We start from the raw sequence: 15,945 nt of genomic DNA, 5'->3' as shown, positions 1-15,945 counted from the left end.
CCTCCTTTCTCCTGGGAGCAAACAACTAGGTAGGAGGAGGGAGAAGTAACTGTGTGGAAGAAAGGACAGCGCTGTCCTACCCAGCTTTTCCTCCGACCTTGCTTCCACACAATCACTTCTTCCTTCCCAAAGCACTCTCCAGCGTGTCACTTACTAACATGAGGGGGCTTCATCTGAATCAGCCACTCCAAAACACTCATGCAATTAAGGGATGCCCCCAGAGTGCTTCAAGATACCAACTCCAGGTTTCCCTTGTAACACCAGTATAGGTGGGCTTTTGCAGGGGAGAATCAGTGGGAGACTGTAGGGCAGCTTACAGCATCAGACTTTATGCTTCCAACCCTGCTTTAATTTCATTTAGGTAAATATGGTACAGGGCTTCCAGGGGAAGCAGGTGCTACTCTTAACTAGTTCCTGGTTCCTCCTGGGAAGCACAGTTCTAGTGGTTCTTCTTATATCCTTATATTAACTTTCCCCTTACCAACTGATTCTCCCCCACAACCCTTCCTCTCTCATCAGTTTTCTTGTTCCCATTTCCCCCCAGCTGATGCCAAAACTGGGCGTAAGCCCAGCTGTGTGTAACGGCGATTATATCTAGGAAGGCAGAACTGGAAAGAAGAATCTGTAGGCAGAGGAATACTTAAGCATCCTCCTTCTGCTTGCTGATTATCCCCAGCAAATGCAACACATCAATCTTGCACACTGTTAACCAGCAAATACATGTATGTTCCGTTCCACCCTAACATGTGGGCTATTTCTGCCTCCCAGAATTATTGAAAACAGTATCATTTTCCTTGCATGTGCAATTGCAGGCACTTTTTATTTTTAATTTAAAAACACCATGCTTTGATTAGATTTTTGTAGGGATATTAGGGAGCTGAAAAAACCCCCAAACATTTTACATGCCAGATCTGCCCACAGGGAACCAATTGGCCATCCCTGATTTATATAGTGTGATCATAGCAACAAATCCTTGTAACTGCAGCCAGTTAATGCATTTCAACACTCTGCTTGCAAAAACAAATTGAGAAAATTGTGGTTGACAAGAATAGAACTGTTGGCACTGAGCCTCTTCTCCTCCCAAGTCTGGCAGAGATCTATCACTTCAGAGAACAGTTGACACTCCCTGAGGCTATGCCACCTGGTTACAATGCATGTTAGGGCATCATGGAATCTTTATCTCAAACTCAAGAGTCCTCTGGAAGGCCCATTCTACTCCCTGTGCACTAAAATGAACCTTTGTGGAACCAGGGGTTGTTATTCAAAACATTTAAAGCAACTCCTCCATTTCTGCAGGGGCTTTCTCCTATCACTTAAAATGGAGAGTTTCAAACATTTACAAGACAGGACACATATTAGAATTTGCACTGTAGAGTGCCACTCTCATTGACTGCATTGTAGAGCGCCACTCTCATCAAGTTAGGTCTACACAAACCGCTAATCACATAGTTCACAGAACACTGTTCCTGGACATTTCAAACTGCAGGACTGGGTTTGCATTTGTGGTGGACCTCATTCATGGTGGACCAGGATGCGGTCTGGTCCGCTGAGGCCGCATCCCAGAAAGCTCCATAGTGCTCATGCTGCCAGACTGTGGGCAGGGCGCCAGCAAGTTAGCTGGGCAGCAGACATTGACCACGATCTTAAAGGGGGCGTACCCAGCACAATCATGACTTTTAAGCATGGACCGCCCGCCCTCAGCAGGGAAAGGGCATTTAAACCTTTTTCCGGGCAATGGCTGGAGGAGTGCAGAGACAGTGGGGGTGGGCTAAGTACTCGGAGAGGCAGCCAGCGAGAAGTGTGGCAGGCATAGAGCGTTTCTGGGCTGGTCTGAGCCACCCTGTCTATGGTTTTGGCAGCATAAAACCCAGGTTACAGCAGCAGCAGCATTTGGATGACATGATGTTACTACCTTCAAACCTCACGTTGGAGCAACAAAACTCACTACAAACCAGAGGTTCAGATCACAGTTTCAGCTCAAAAACCTTGGTTCACTTTGGTGATATAACCTCGGTTTCACACATTCAGATGACCACGAAATGGAACTCCCCCCCCCTTTGCCTCCAGTTTGGCATTATGTATAAAGGCGGCCAAACTGTGGAATCAGAAGCAGATCATATTGAACATATCGTCCTAATAAACAGATCATCTAGCTGAAGCTTACGGTGTAGGCTACTATGTAGACATGCTATGCAAGTCAATGTGTGGAGATGCACAGAAGAGGTGTGGGCAGTAGTCAGCGAAACCATCATCGCTTCACTGGAGTGATTCAGCAGCCCTGCTGAATCCTAGGCATTTTTAATAAAGCCAGAGTTCCTGACACAGTAAAAGCATAGAAGATGATGTCTGCATAGGTCTACAGAGAATCACCATCCCAAGCCTAAAATCCTTCTCCTAGACATCTAATTTTCTTTGTGCAAAAGGATTTAAAAAACAAAAAAACAAAATGAAAGTTGAAGGGAGAGGGTCATTCACTAATGTGATTACCCACCTGCAGACTGAAATGATACAGTCCTGTTATGTGACCTGCTTAATTGTATGCACTACTAAGATTCATAGGTTATGTCAGATGAGGAATTCCTACACAGAGGGTGTGCATCACTCTCTTATACCAACTATTTTGGGTCGTTCACATGTCACTCTGTGTTTCTAGGGAAATATGCACCCCACCCACCTCTGCATACCAGAGATACCGCTATCATCTACAGGATTACTTATTTTAAGATAAAAGAGGTTAAGTCAAAAGTTCCCAATTTTGCCAGTGGGGCTTGGTGCTTCTTTCAACTTCCTTTAACTTAATTTCACCCTTCAGGTTGAAAGAGACCGATCTTAGGGGAATTAATCATGTAAAGCAGCACTCACTGATCAAGATTACTGCCAGCTCTATTTCCTTCTCCAGTTTTGTCGCTCATCCATCCTGTCTTGGAATATATATGTCAGAAATAAATTTGCAATTTTTAAATGAACGCATTGTAGAAAATCATTTTTACAAACATTTGAAGCGTTGATTGTGTGCCTTTTACATACATAGCAAGTTTCTCCCCCCCCCAAAAGAAACAAATCTTGTATAGTTAATTTCTTTTAAGGAAGTACATACACATGAACATACAAAGCTGCCTTATACTTATACCAGGTGCAGAGCCTGACCTCCAGCGGCCCATGTGCGGCTGCGGTGGCAGCCCTGCTGACCCCACCTCCCCGCGTCTGACATCAGACGCAGGGGCTAGCCATGCCCCACGTCTGATGTCAGATGTGGGGGGCATGGTCTGGCTCCCAAGCGGAGCCCTGAGGCTCAGTTCGGGAGTTGGAGTTCAACTCCCGAAGGGGCCGCACACCAGCCTTTTAATTCCTGAAGGGGCTTTAACTCCTGAAGGGGCTGTGTGGCCCATTCAGGGGCTACTTAGGCTGGCTCTGTGTTTGCAGCAGGGAAGAGCCGCTCCTGGCTGCGCTGTGAATACAGCGCCAGCTTAGTTTAGCTCCCGAAGGGGCTGCGCAGCCCTTGCTTGGGAGCTAAACCAGCACCCCCATGTCTGATGTCAGACGCGGGGGGGGAGGGTCGGAGCCACGAGGCATAGCCCCTGATTGGACACAGCCCGGGTTCTTTGAACCTGTTGGCCCAACGGTGGCGCCGCCTCTGACATACTTAAGCTGCATATTAAGCTGCCTTAAACATCAGCTTTGCCCAGTACTGTATATTAGGCCTGTAGATGACCCAGAGACATAGGAACATAGGAAGCTGCCATATACTGAGTCAGACCATTGGTCTATCTAGCTCAGTATTGTCTTCACAGACTGGCAGCAGCCTCTCCAAGGTTGCAGGCAGGAATCTCTCTCAGCCCTGTCTTGGAGAAGCCAGGGAGGTAACCTGGAGCCTTCTGCTCTTCCCAGAGCAGCTCCATCCCCTGAGCGGAATATCTTACAGTGCTCACACTTCTAGTCTCCCATTCATATACAACCAGGCCAGACCCTGCTTAGCTAAGAGGACAAGCAAGTCATGCTTGCTACAGCTCTCCTCTCCGACAATCTGGCTGCCACATTCTGTACCAACTGCAGTTTCCATACTATGTACAAAGGCAGCCCCATATAGACCTTAAGCAGTAGACCTCTGAGTTCAGAGGCAGTTCTGTCGCTCCCTTATATGCCACCACAAGGCCCTGGTCATCTTGCCTCCACCTTGCATTCCCTGGTAAGTACAATTGCCCCCTCACTGCTGCCATACGTGCTTTCACAAGCCCAATCACCACCCTGCCCCCACAGTACTGCCTCATATCGCTTGCAAGGACCCCTGTTACCTTGCCAGCAGCTTCTGCTTCCTCATAAGCATTCACATTAGCTTGTGTTCTCTTCCACAACCTGTTGCCAGCTCCTTGCATTCCCTCACATGTCCATCCACCGCAGGCATGGAAATAGTGCTGGGAGAAAGTACACCCTATGTGAGCTCTCGGCCCTATGGGCTCTTTCCTGCAGAAGAGACTCCTCCCAGCACAGAGATGGTCATTATGGAAGCAGCACCAGGGGGATGCTACAGTTTCATTGGGATTGCAGTGCCCAATGTACAGATGTAGAAGCCAACACTTGTTTTCTAGAGTTTAAGGGTCAACTTTTTTTTAAAGGTCCTTAGAGACCTTAGCTCCGAGCTGGGAACTCAAGTAATAATGGGACTGAAAAGTAAACACTGAGGTCATTCACACAATCAAAAACTGAGGCTCTCCACACAAGCAGTGTGGAGAGCCTTACCGGATTCTCCCCGCAGACAAGCAGGGAGCCGTCCCTGGACAGCTGGATTCGCCGCCCACACTACTACTGGCTCCGTCACAGAGCTGCTAGGAGCGGTGGGGATCAGGGGCCACCTGGACCCCCGGAAGTCCCAGAATGCCCTACGCGAATGTGTGGGGCATTCTGGGCAGACCCCCCGAGGCTGGGAGGCTGCTTGTAGCCTCCCAATCAGAGGTCTACTTGTGTGTCGCCGCAGCACAGAGCCACACCACAGTGGCACATGATCGCCAAACAGAGTTAGCGGAGCAGTTGCTCATCCAACCTCATTTAAGGGGGGGGGGGGACTTACACAGGCTAACCACCAGGAGCCACACTGCTCCCAGCAGTTCCCACGGCCACAGGAAAGCAGGTTGGGCTCCAGCCTTTGAGGCTGGAGGTGGCCTACAGCCCTCCAACTAGTAGCCGATGATAGACCTCTCCTCCATGAAGTTATCCAAACCCCTCTTGAAGCCATCCAGTTTGTTGGCAGTCACCACATCTCATGGCTGAGAATTCCACAAGTTGATTATGCGTTGTGTGAAAAAGTACTTCCATTTGTTGGTCCTAGATTTCCTGGCAATCATTTTCATGGGGTGACCCCTGGTTCTAGTGTTATGTGTGAGAGAGAAGAATTTCTCTCGATCCACTTTCTCCACACCATGCATGATTTTATAGACCTCTATCATGTCTCCCCACAGTCGTCTTTTTTCTAAACTAAATAGCCCCAGGTCTTGTAGCCTTGCCTCATAAAAAAGGTGCTCTAGGCCCCTGATCATCTTGGTTGCCCTCTTCTGCACCTTTTCCAGTTCTACAACGTCCTTTTTTAGATGTGGTGACCAGAATTGTACACAGTACTCCAGGTGTGGCTGCACCATCATTTTGTATAAGGGCATTATAATATTATCAGTTTTCTTTTCAATCCCCTTCCTAATGATCCCTAGCATGGAATTGACCTTTTTCACAGCTGCCACACATTGAGTTGACACTTTCAACGAGCTATCCACCACGACCCCAAGATTCCTCTGCTGGTCCGTCACCGACAGCTCAGATCCCATCAGCTTATACTTGAAATTGGGGTTTTTCGTCCCAATGTGCATCACTTTACACTTGCCAACACTGAACTGCATTTGCCATTTTGTCGTCCACTCATCCAGTTTGGAGAGATTCTTTTGGAGCTCCTCACAATCCATTTTGGATTTCACTACCTGAAAGAGTTTGTTATCATCTGCAAATCTGGCCACCTCGCTGCTTCCCCCTTCTTCTAGATCATTTATGAATAAATTTAAAAGCACTGGTCTCAGTACAGATCCCTGGGTATCCCACTTCTTACCCCACTCCATTGTGAAAACTCTCCATTTATGCCTACCCTCTGTTTCCTGTCTTTCAACTAGTTAGCAATCCACACATGTACTTGTCCCCTTATCTCATGACTGCTAAGTTTCCTCAGGAGACTTTGATGAGGAACTTTGTTGAAAGCTTTTTGGAAGTCCAGGTATACTATGTCAACTGGATCACGTTGATCCACACACTTGTTGAAACTCAAAGAACTCCAAAAGGTTTGTGAGGCAAGATCTACAGTACCTTTGCAGAAGCCATGCTGGTTCTCTCCCAGTAGGGTCTGTTCTTCTATGTGCTTTACAATTTTATTCTGGAGGATGCTTTCCATCAATTTGCCTGGAACGGACGTTAAGATAACCAGCCTGTAATTTCCCGGATCATCCCTGGATCCCTTTTTTTAAAATTGGTGTTACATTTGCTACTTTCCAGTCCTCCAGTACAGAGCCTGATTGCAGGGATAAATTATATATTTTGGCAAGGAGGTCAGCAATTTCACATTTGAGTTCTTTCAGGACTCTTGGATGGATGCCATCTGGCCCTGGCAATTTGTTAATTTTTCCAGACAGTTTAGAACATCATCTCTTGTAACTTCTATCTGACTCAGTTCTTTGGCCTCCATCCCTGAAAAGTCTGGTTCAGTAACAGGTATATGCTCTGTATCCTCTGCCATGAAGATGGACACAAAGAACTCCTTGAGCTTCTCTGCAACTTCCATATTGTCCTTAATAATCCTTTCACTCCCTCACTGTCTAATGGTCCAACCACCTCCCTGGCAGGTTTCCTTCTTCTGATGTATTTAAAGAAGTTCTTGTTATTCCCCTTGATACTTTTAGCTAAATGTTCCTCAAACTCTCTTTTTTCCTCCCTTATTGTCACCTTGCATTTCTTTTGCCACCTTGCATTTCACTGCCACACTCAACTTTAGTTGATTTTTTGTAATTGTTTTTATCTGCTGTGTTCGACTTTACTCTGCATTGTTAAAAAAAAATGTTTTATTTGACTCGGTGAGTGACTAAAGTTTCAAGAAACTACTAAACTATGTATCTTAAGTAAAAAGTCATTGATTTGCAAAAGATTACTGTAAAGAGCAGTACAAAACATTGATAAAACTTCACATAAAAGATGGCCGTATGTTATGATGTCTTGAAGATGAAATATTTTTCTCAATCATTCCTTCTGTTGTGGCTATTTATAATAAATTATAGGCAGTGGAACTGTTTTGTTTCACCTTAAAAAATCTAGAAGAAAACTTTTTAAATTTAACTAAATATTAAGGTATAAGTAAATAATTTGCTTGAGTCTTAATGTCTTCTCAGTTAAGCAATGGAGGGGGCCGGGGGGGGGCATTGTTGGGCTGTGCTTAGGGCATCAGTTGCCCTTAATCTGGCCCTGTCAGTCACAGAGCCAGTTGCTCCACTAACCTCATTTAGGTGGGGAGGCATTTAGGGAAGCTTCCTGCTGGGATCCATGTGGCTCCCATTGCAGAACACGAGCAGCAGGAACCGGGCTGGGCTTTCTTCGGCCAGTTTCTACTGCTTGTGAGAATAGCTTCAGTCACTTCTAACCAGGTTTTCTTCCTTTCATGATTCCATACAATTGAAAATTGGGAACACACACTGCTCCCAATCCTGGACAGAACACAGTTTTTGATTGTGTGAATGACCTCCCTGACTTATCTTTTAGAATTATTGACTGCCTTTCTTTTTGTTAGAGAGCTTGGAGGGGTGATTTCTTTATCTAGCCCAGCTGCAGTGGAAGTGTACAGGTAAGGAGAGCACTGCTAATTAATACTGTCTGAAGTCATGGAGTTAAAGTTCTTAATAAAGTAGTTTGTTTAGGAAATCCATCAGGGAGACAGATAAGGCCTATATGCCTTGCTGCTAGCTACATACAGGAAGAGGGGAAGGGAGAAGGAAGTCTCTCTATCTTTCCAGGTTTGAGAATGAAGCCTGAGATTGTCAGTCTAATGAAGGGGAAGCAGCGTAGAGGAAGCACAGTCAGAGAGGGGATTCTCTTGCCCACTATCTCTACCCTTAGTGCCCCCATGGTTACATAAGAACAGCCCTGCTGGATCAGGCCTGGATGCCTCTGGGGAACCCACAGGCAAGAGGTACGTGCATATCCTCTTTTCTGCTGTTGCTCCCTTGCAACTGGTATTGAGAGATATTGTGCCTCTGAGGCTCGAGGTGGCCCACATCCACCAGACTAGTAGCTGGTTAATAGCGTTGTTTGTGCTAAGAGTCGATGCCATTTCCAACACTCTTAAGAAGACTAAGTAACTGTACTTGGAAGGATGGAATCTTCTTTCCCAGCATCCATTTTCTTAAGGTGAGAGGTGGCTTGCCAAACGTTCATACAGAGAATAGTTTGTAGCTGCTGCACCATACCCAAGTAAAATCTAGGTAGCACCAGATTCTACTTCCCAGACAGCTGGCACTTAGGGCAAGGATCATCCTGCTGCCCTTGGGCTAGAGCAGAGATAGGCAACCCTGGCTCTCCAGCTGTTGTTGAACTACAACTCCCATCATCCTCAGTCACAATTTATGGTCATGGCTGTTACACAACCACAGCCTTTTTACAGCAGCAGTCAGTAGACCAATCCTCTTCTTGCATCTTCTCCTCAGTTTGCATATTTGGAAAAACTCTGGCAAAGGGCCTAGAGGCATTCTAACTCCTGGACTTCAGGGCCAAAGTCCAGGGCCTCCACAGCCCCTGGGGCACCCAAAATCCTCTTTAGTCTGTCCCAGGTGGTGTGGTCACCCAGCTGAGCATGATGATGCCTAATCTTCAGGGGAGGGGGGCCCTCCAAAGGCCATTAGGTCCAGGCTCCAAAATTACCTAGGTGCACCTCTGAAAGGGCCATAGCTAAAGAATCCAAACCTTCCTAGTATTTGGTAGACATCTCACTAGTGCTGCATAATGTTCTTCATTTTTGTTGAGCTGGACCCTGGACAAGAATTTTTTTTGCTGTTCAGAACAATCCTAGATAGATGTATGGCAACCCTACTTCCACACCACTTTAAAAGAAACCCTTCAGGCAGAGAGCAAAAACAGGACACATAATAGAAATGGAAGGGAATCCAAGCCACAATGTAGCAAAAAGAAACAGAGGAACCTAAAGTCAGAGTACAGGAAGGAAACAGAACTTAGTATTGAGAGGCAAAGCAAAGGACAAAAGAGGATTCTGCTACTGGCATTCTCCCCACCACCATCGCTACAGTGTGAAAATCACTTACAGCTGTACAAACTAGGCTTCACAAATGCATTTCCACTTTGCACGAAAATCCGTTCTTGCTATCTAATAAGCTTAGAAAGTGCTGTTTCTCTAACAGTTACAGCTGAATTGTGCTATATGGCATGGAGTAAAAAGATAGAAATGCCAGTTTTCAGAGACCCACACTTTTCATGCTGATGTGCTCCGCTTACACAAAGCACACAGAACACTTACTCAGCATTACAACACTCCAATGCGCTAGGCAGGCCTAGCATGGCTGGATCAAGGATCAGGGGTGCCGCAAGCAAAGCCTGGCTTTGGTGCTCACCCATCCCCTTAGTCCGCATGAGTGGGCATCTCCCATTGGGCAGGCAGGCAATCCCTGTGACCCACCCTAGCTGGCTGCGGCTGGCTGGCTGACTCCAATAGTATGTGCAGCCACTCACCCATGGTCACCCGTCACCTGGATGGCTGTGGTGGCTACCTAGTTCACCTAGTGAGTGGACTGGCCTGAGTCCTGGCATCACCACATGGCATTCATGGGCAGCATCTGGGTCCCAGCATCTCAGAAGGGTTTACTATTGATGTCAGGTCAACCCCACGGGGTTTCTTTTCTTTCCTGAGCATCAGAACTTAGGGGTGTGCCCAGACCGGTCCGGAGGCCATTCTAAAGACTGGTCCGGACCTGGGTGGTTCGGGTGGGGGGTTGCTTTAAGAGTAGGGGGAGGATTTACTTACCCCTCCCGCCGCTTTCCCGCTCTGGCGCCCGTAATTTTAGTAGTAATAGGGGCGACAGAATACCTCCCTGCCACCCCTTCCCCACTTTCACTATGAAAAGCTCCCAGGAGTCCTCTGCACATGTGCGCACATCACAGAGACGTGACACGCACACGTCACAGGACTCCTGGGAGCTTTTCATAGCGAAAGCGGGGAAGGGGCAGCAGGGAGGTATCCTGCCGCCCCTATTACTACTAAAATTACGGGTGCCAGAGCGGGAAAGTGGTGGGAGGGGTAAGTAAACCCTCCCCCCGCTCTTAAAGCAACCCCCCACCCAGGGGCGTAACTACTATTAGGCAAGGGGAGGTGGTTGCCTGGGGGCCCCACTGCCTTGGGGGCCCCCCAAGACACCTCACATGACTCCCCATTGCCCCCTGCCCTGCCCCAAGTCCCCTCAGCCACTTCCCCTGTTCGCCGTCTCTCCTGCTTGTCCTCCTTGTCCTTGCAGGCAGCAGACAAGCTGCCTGCAAAGAGCTCCTTTTCTCCCCGCCAATCAGCTGATCAGCGGGTGGGCGGAGCTTCCAGGGAGGCCTCCGTGTAGGCCTCAGTGAAGCCTGGAGTAGGCTTGCAAGGAGGCCCCAAGCAAGGAAGGAAGGAGGCAGGCAGGCAGAGTGGCCCCCACAGCTCTCTGCAGCAGACCCTCTGCCCAGCCCAGCATTTGCCAGGTAGAATGTGAACTCCTTTTTGTGGTCCTCCCCCTCCCACCCATATATAGGGATCTGCTTGTCATAGGGCTTTGGAGTGGCGAGAGACTGATAAGTGTCTGAAAATTTTAATTTAAAACAGCTTGGAAAATTTGCTGGCTAAAAAACTATCTAAAAAGTCCTATAAGTGGCTTGTTTCATGGCAGAAAATTATAAAAACTTCTGGAACAAACAATATTATATTTATTTGTTTGTTCACTCATTTATAAATTCACTTATGTTCAAGTTGTTTTGCAACCCAGAAGGTCTGAGTGAGAACTGTGAAGCTTGTGTGGAGCTTTTATTTTATTTTATTTTTCTTGTGTGTGAACTGCTCCCCAATAACTCGCAGGGACTTCAGGGTCAATCTGGCCAACATGTGAATGCAGCACCTCCATTCCAGAGGAGATGTGTGTTAAAGGGCTTTAAAAGCCTCGTGTGAAAAACCTCCTGCAATCAAACTTTACTGAATTTGTTCAGAATTCTGAGAAAACATACATAGGCTCACCCTGCATGGTTGAAAGTCTCCTTTGCTAATCTGCAGCGAGGGTCCCATTTTAATAATTAGTGTTTCTAGTGTGTTCTAGGCATTAAAAGTAGCACAAATATATATATACACACACACACACACACACACATTATATATATATATATATATATATATATATATATATATATATATATATATATATATCACTATATATTGTGAAGTGTGCATGTGTGTATTCAGTGAAATGTACAGGTGAAACTCAGAAAATTAGAATATCGTGCAAAAGTCCATTAATTTCAGTAATGCAAATTAAAAGGTGAAACTGATATATGAGACAGACGCATTACATGCAAAGCGAGATAAGTCAAGCCTTAATTTGTTATAATTGTGATGATCATGGCGTACAGCTCATGAAAACCCCAAATCCACAATCTCAGAAAATTAGAATATTACATGGAACCAAGAAGACAAGGATTAAAGAATAGAACAATATCGGACCTCTGAAAAGTATACAGTGTACTGTGCTTGACTGGCCAGCAAACTCGCCTGACCTGACCCCATAGAGAATCTATGGGGCATTGCCAAGAGAAGGATGAGAGACATGAGACCAAACAATGCAGAATTGCTGAAGGCCGCTAATGAAGCATCCTGGTCTTCCATAATACCTCATCAGTGCCACAGGCTGATAGCATCCATGCCACACCGCTGCAAAAGGGACCCAAACCAAGTACTGAATACATATGCATGCTTATACTTTTCAGAGGTCCAATATTGTTCTATTCTAAATCCAGAGGAGCCAGCCCTGGTCCTAGGCTTGATTTATACATACAACAAAATGAGATAGCAGAATCCCACAGTACTGTTCCTTTTCAGGCTGCATGAAAAATGCCATTTTTAAACTTTTATTGAAGATCCAGTGGCTTTTAAAATCACCAGCTTTTCTTCCTTGGCCTCACTCAATAATGCACCAGGAAAGGAAGCAATATTATGATGCTGTGCCCATTTCCTGGCACATTACTGCGGGGAAATGGTCAAGTCCTGTAACTATAGGAAAAATATATGAATATATATTGGGGGGGGGATATTTTTCCCCAAGGAAAGGGCACATCATTATTTATTTAACTATATATTTTTACATTTATATTCCACTCTTCCACCAAGTAGCCTAAAGCGGTGTACATAGTTATGTTTCTCTTCACAACCCTGTGAGGTAGGTTAGGCTGAGAGATAAGTGACTGGCCAAGAGTCACCCAGCAAGTTTCATGGCTGAATGGGGATCGGAACTCGGGTCTCCCTGGTCCTAGTCCAACACTCTAACCACTACACTACACTGGCTTGGTGGCATAGCATTGCTTCCTTTCCCAGTGAATTATAGGGTGAGACCAGGGAAGGAAAGACGGTGTCGGAGTTCCTACCCTCCCCTGCGAGACAGGGTTGTGTACCCAGCCAAATGTCAGGGTGCCAAGGGAAGCCAGGGTCTCCAAATGCCAAGGCAACCCTAGTAATTACCTCTCAGGAGTCAGGGAGAGCTCGGAGAGAAATGCAACAGTTGCTGGGGTGGAGACAGCCCAGGAGACGGCAGCTTGGTGGAGAGGGAATAGCAACGATATTAACTCCACAGCTGCAAACAGGTGCAGGGATATTAAGGAAGGGGGTGGAGTTAGAGAACAAGTCCCTTTCGGGAGCCAGGGGTTGGCTGGCCACTACACCTGCCCAGCCAAGGAAGGCAGAACACGTTGGAAGGAGGGGGAGAGTGTCTGAAATGCAAGGCTCTATTTAAGCCAGGGGCTGCCGAGGATGAGGAGATCAGCCGGTATTGGCTTGTTGGTCTGACTGTCTCCTGGGAAGGAGATCAGACCTTTTGCTCCTGCTGATAGGAGAAGAAGGGAGTAAATGAACTTCTCTCCTTCCCCAGCTCTGAGGCCATGCCCACGCAAAACAGGCATAATATGGTCTCTCTGAGAAATACTGGAGATCAATATGGCTTTTCCATTTTGAACGAACTGAAGTTTCCTAACTACATACAAAGGCACATTGATGGTGCTGTAAATGATTATTTTTTATTAATAGTCATAAGGGAAGTTTAGCTGAGACACTTGATTCCAGTGGTTCACAGATAAGACAATTACATTCGATTTCCCTTATAAATATTATCCCTTATCCCCAAGTAGCAGCAGATATCAACTGAAATTCATAGTGTCGATGGTCAGCACATTTTTGGTTATTTTTCTTCCCATAGTGAAAATGCAGTGCAAATAATTTACATTTCTGTTTTTTTCTCCTCCCTCTTTCTCCAGCTAGGAAAACTTTGCTTATAAACTATCATAAGCAAAAGCATCTAAACCAAACTATATTATCAAAGATCATAAGATAAATTGAGGCTGCACATATTTATATAAATATTTTATGGCTGGACATATTTAATGTATATTAAAATAAGGTGGGACTATGGTGCTAAATAGCTACTTTGGATATTATGAGCATTCAGTTTGCTGAGATATAAAATGGTGGACACATTTTTTTCTTCAGGTAGATTGCTACTGCTCAGAAGCTTTTATGTAGAAAGTCTGCCGGCTGCTGCTGCATATCAGGTCTCTGCTTTTTTCACCAATAATCAATGGCTGAATGTGCTGTACTGTGTTAGGCTGCAGAAATAGAGCCAGTGAGAAGCCACAGTAGTGGCACTCTGCCTGCCAGATGCTTTCACTAAGCCTCCAAGGAAGTCGATATCTAGCTTTTCCTCTTCTGTCTTGAAAACATGCTTAATGATTCCATAGTGTAAAGGAAGAATTACATAATTTAGCATTATTTTAATAGCTGCCTATATATTTTAGAATGACTGAGTTTGCACAATCACAACCTGGTTAAGTTAATCAGGATTAATGAGCCCAGTGGTTAACCAGCATTTAACCAGGATAGATAGCCAGAATCTATTCTGGTTAAATGCTGGTTAACTAGAGTGGTTTTTACCAGGATTGCCCTGAAATTCTGGGTTCACTCAATCAGCTCCATCCTGATTAACTTTTTAACCAGGATCCTTGTGATTGTATGAATGCAGCCAGTATTTGATGCTTGTTTCTGATCCTGAACCAGAGGAACTGACGATTTGAACTGTAAAATTTCAGCCCCTACAAATGCAGCCTGAACTGTTGGCAGCCTTGCCCAGTCTCCACATCAGGCTAACTGAAAAGGGATAGAGATAAACCTCATCAAATCTGCAGATGACACTAAACTCAAAGGTATTCTGAGGCTAACACCTCAGAAAACAGAAACAGAATTCAAAATGACCTTGATAGAATGGAAAACTGAATTGAATTCAACAAAATAAAAATCAACAGGGGGGAATTAGTTCTCTGCTACCCCATCTAAAGGGCTTAACTTACAGGAGGGAAGATTTCAGCTGAACATTGAGATAAATGTCTTAATGGTAAGAGCAGTTCAACAATGGAAACAATTAGCTAGGAGTGGTGATTGCTTCTCCTTCACTGGCAGCCTCCAGGCAGAAGCTGGACGGGCATCTGTTGGAGATGTCCTTACTCTGATTCAGATTTAGCTTTATTACAGTCCTTTACCAGTACAGAAATGCAGTAGTACAGAAATAACACAGAGATACAAAATGCCATTCATAGGAAAAGTAACATTACTATAAAACAATCTACAGCTATAATTGCTTAATTAATAAAGTAACTAATAAACATTGGTCAGACTCTGATCTTAATCTCCCTCTATTATCTCATTAGCCAAAATATGTTGGTGAATTCACATTGCAGCAACACAAAACTGGCTACGTTATACGTCACCTCAAATCCTGGATCAGATAAACTCTCACTCTGGATTTCGTGCATCAAACAAGGGATGTGCAGAACCAGTTCACGACTGCCACATGATTTGATCATGAACCACTTTGAACTGGTTCAAGCTGATCAGTTATTTGGTTTGTGGAGCAGCAATTCGGTACAGATTTGGTCCAAATTTGGACTGAACTGCCACCACTGGTCCATGCACACTCCTACCCTCCCTTCTACAATTTTATTATTCCAGATACACAGTTGTCTTATTTACTCAAATAACTAGGGGTGGTGAGAAGACATTCAAACATGAGAGATTTGTATGACTTTGTACCAACAGCAACTGGACAGGTATAGGCATATATTTGATTGGATTTATGTCTTGACTGTAGCTGGAAGGAATTTGACACCTGTCATTGAATCATAGGTTCTGTACTGCCATTGGAAGTGTTCAATTCCCCTTGAGGCATGTGGCCATGGCGTGCTCTTCAGGGGGATTCTAGACCCAAGCCTGCAGCTGCACAATTAAGTTCCAGTTACAGAGAAAGGAACTTTTCACCAGTTCCACCTGGTAAAGAAGCGATGACCTTAGCTCACTTAACTTCGGACTCATCAACCATCATTCATTCCTTTGTAGCCTCAAGACTCAACTACCGCAATGTGCTGTGTGGGTGGCTGCCTTTGAAGATTAACTGCAGGCTCCAGCTGGGCCATAAAAGAGTGCATATTTCACAAAGAGCATGGACCAGATAAATACATTATATACCAGTGCTTCAGAGTTTGCACTGGCTTGTTACGGTCTTTCATGCACAATGAACACACTGGTTTTACCAAGAGCTGCAGTGAAGTTGAATTTGCTCCCAGGAATTCTTTTGAACGTTCTCTTCTGATTTTTTTTAA

General features: G+C 45.4%; 1 protein-coding gene across 1 annotated transcript in view; it reads right to left on the bottom strand.

Moving 5' to 3' along the window:
- WNT7B (Wnt family member 7B) overlaps positions 1-15,945 on the bottom strand; it is a 165,218-nt gene that overhangs the window by 76,949 nt on the left and 72,324 nt on the right. The gene's annotated exons all lie outside the window — the stretch shown is intronic.

Source organism: Hemicordylus capensis, chromosome 5 (assembly GCF_027244095.1).
Source record: "Hemicordylus capensis ecotype Gifberg chromosome 5, rHemCap1.1.pri, whole genome shotgun sequence".
NCBI classification, from domain to species: Eukaryota; Metazoa; Chordata; class Lepidosauria; order Squamata; family Cordylidae; genus Hemicordylus; species Hemicordylus capensis.
The sequence above is the reverse complement of the archived record's forward strand: the minus strand, read 5'-3'. Positions and strand labels throughout refer to the sequence as shown.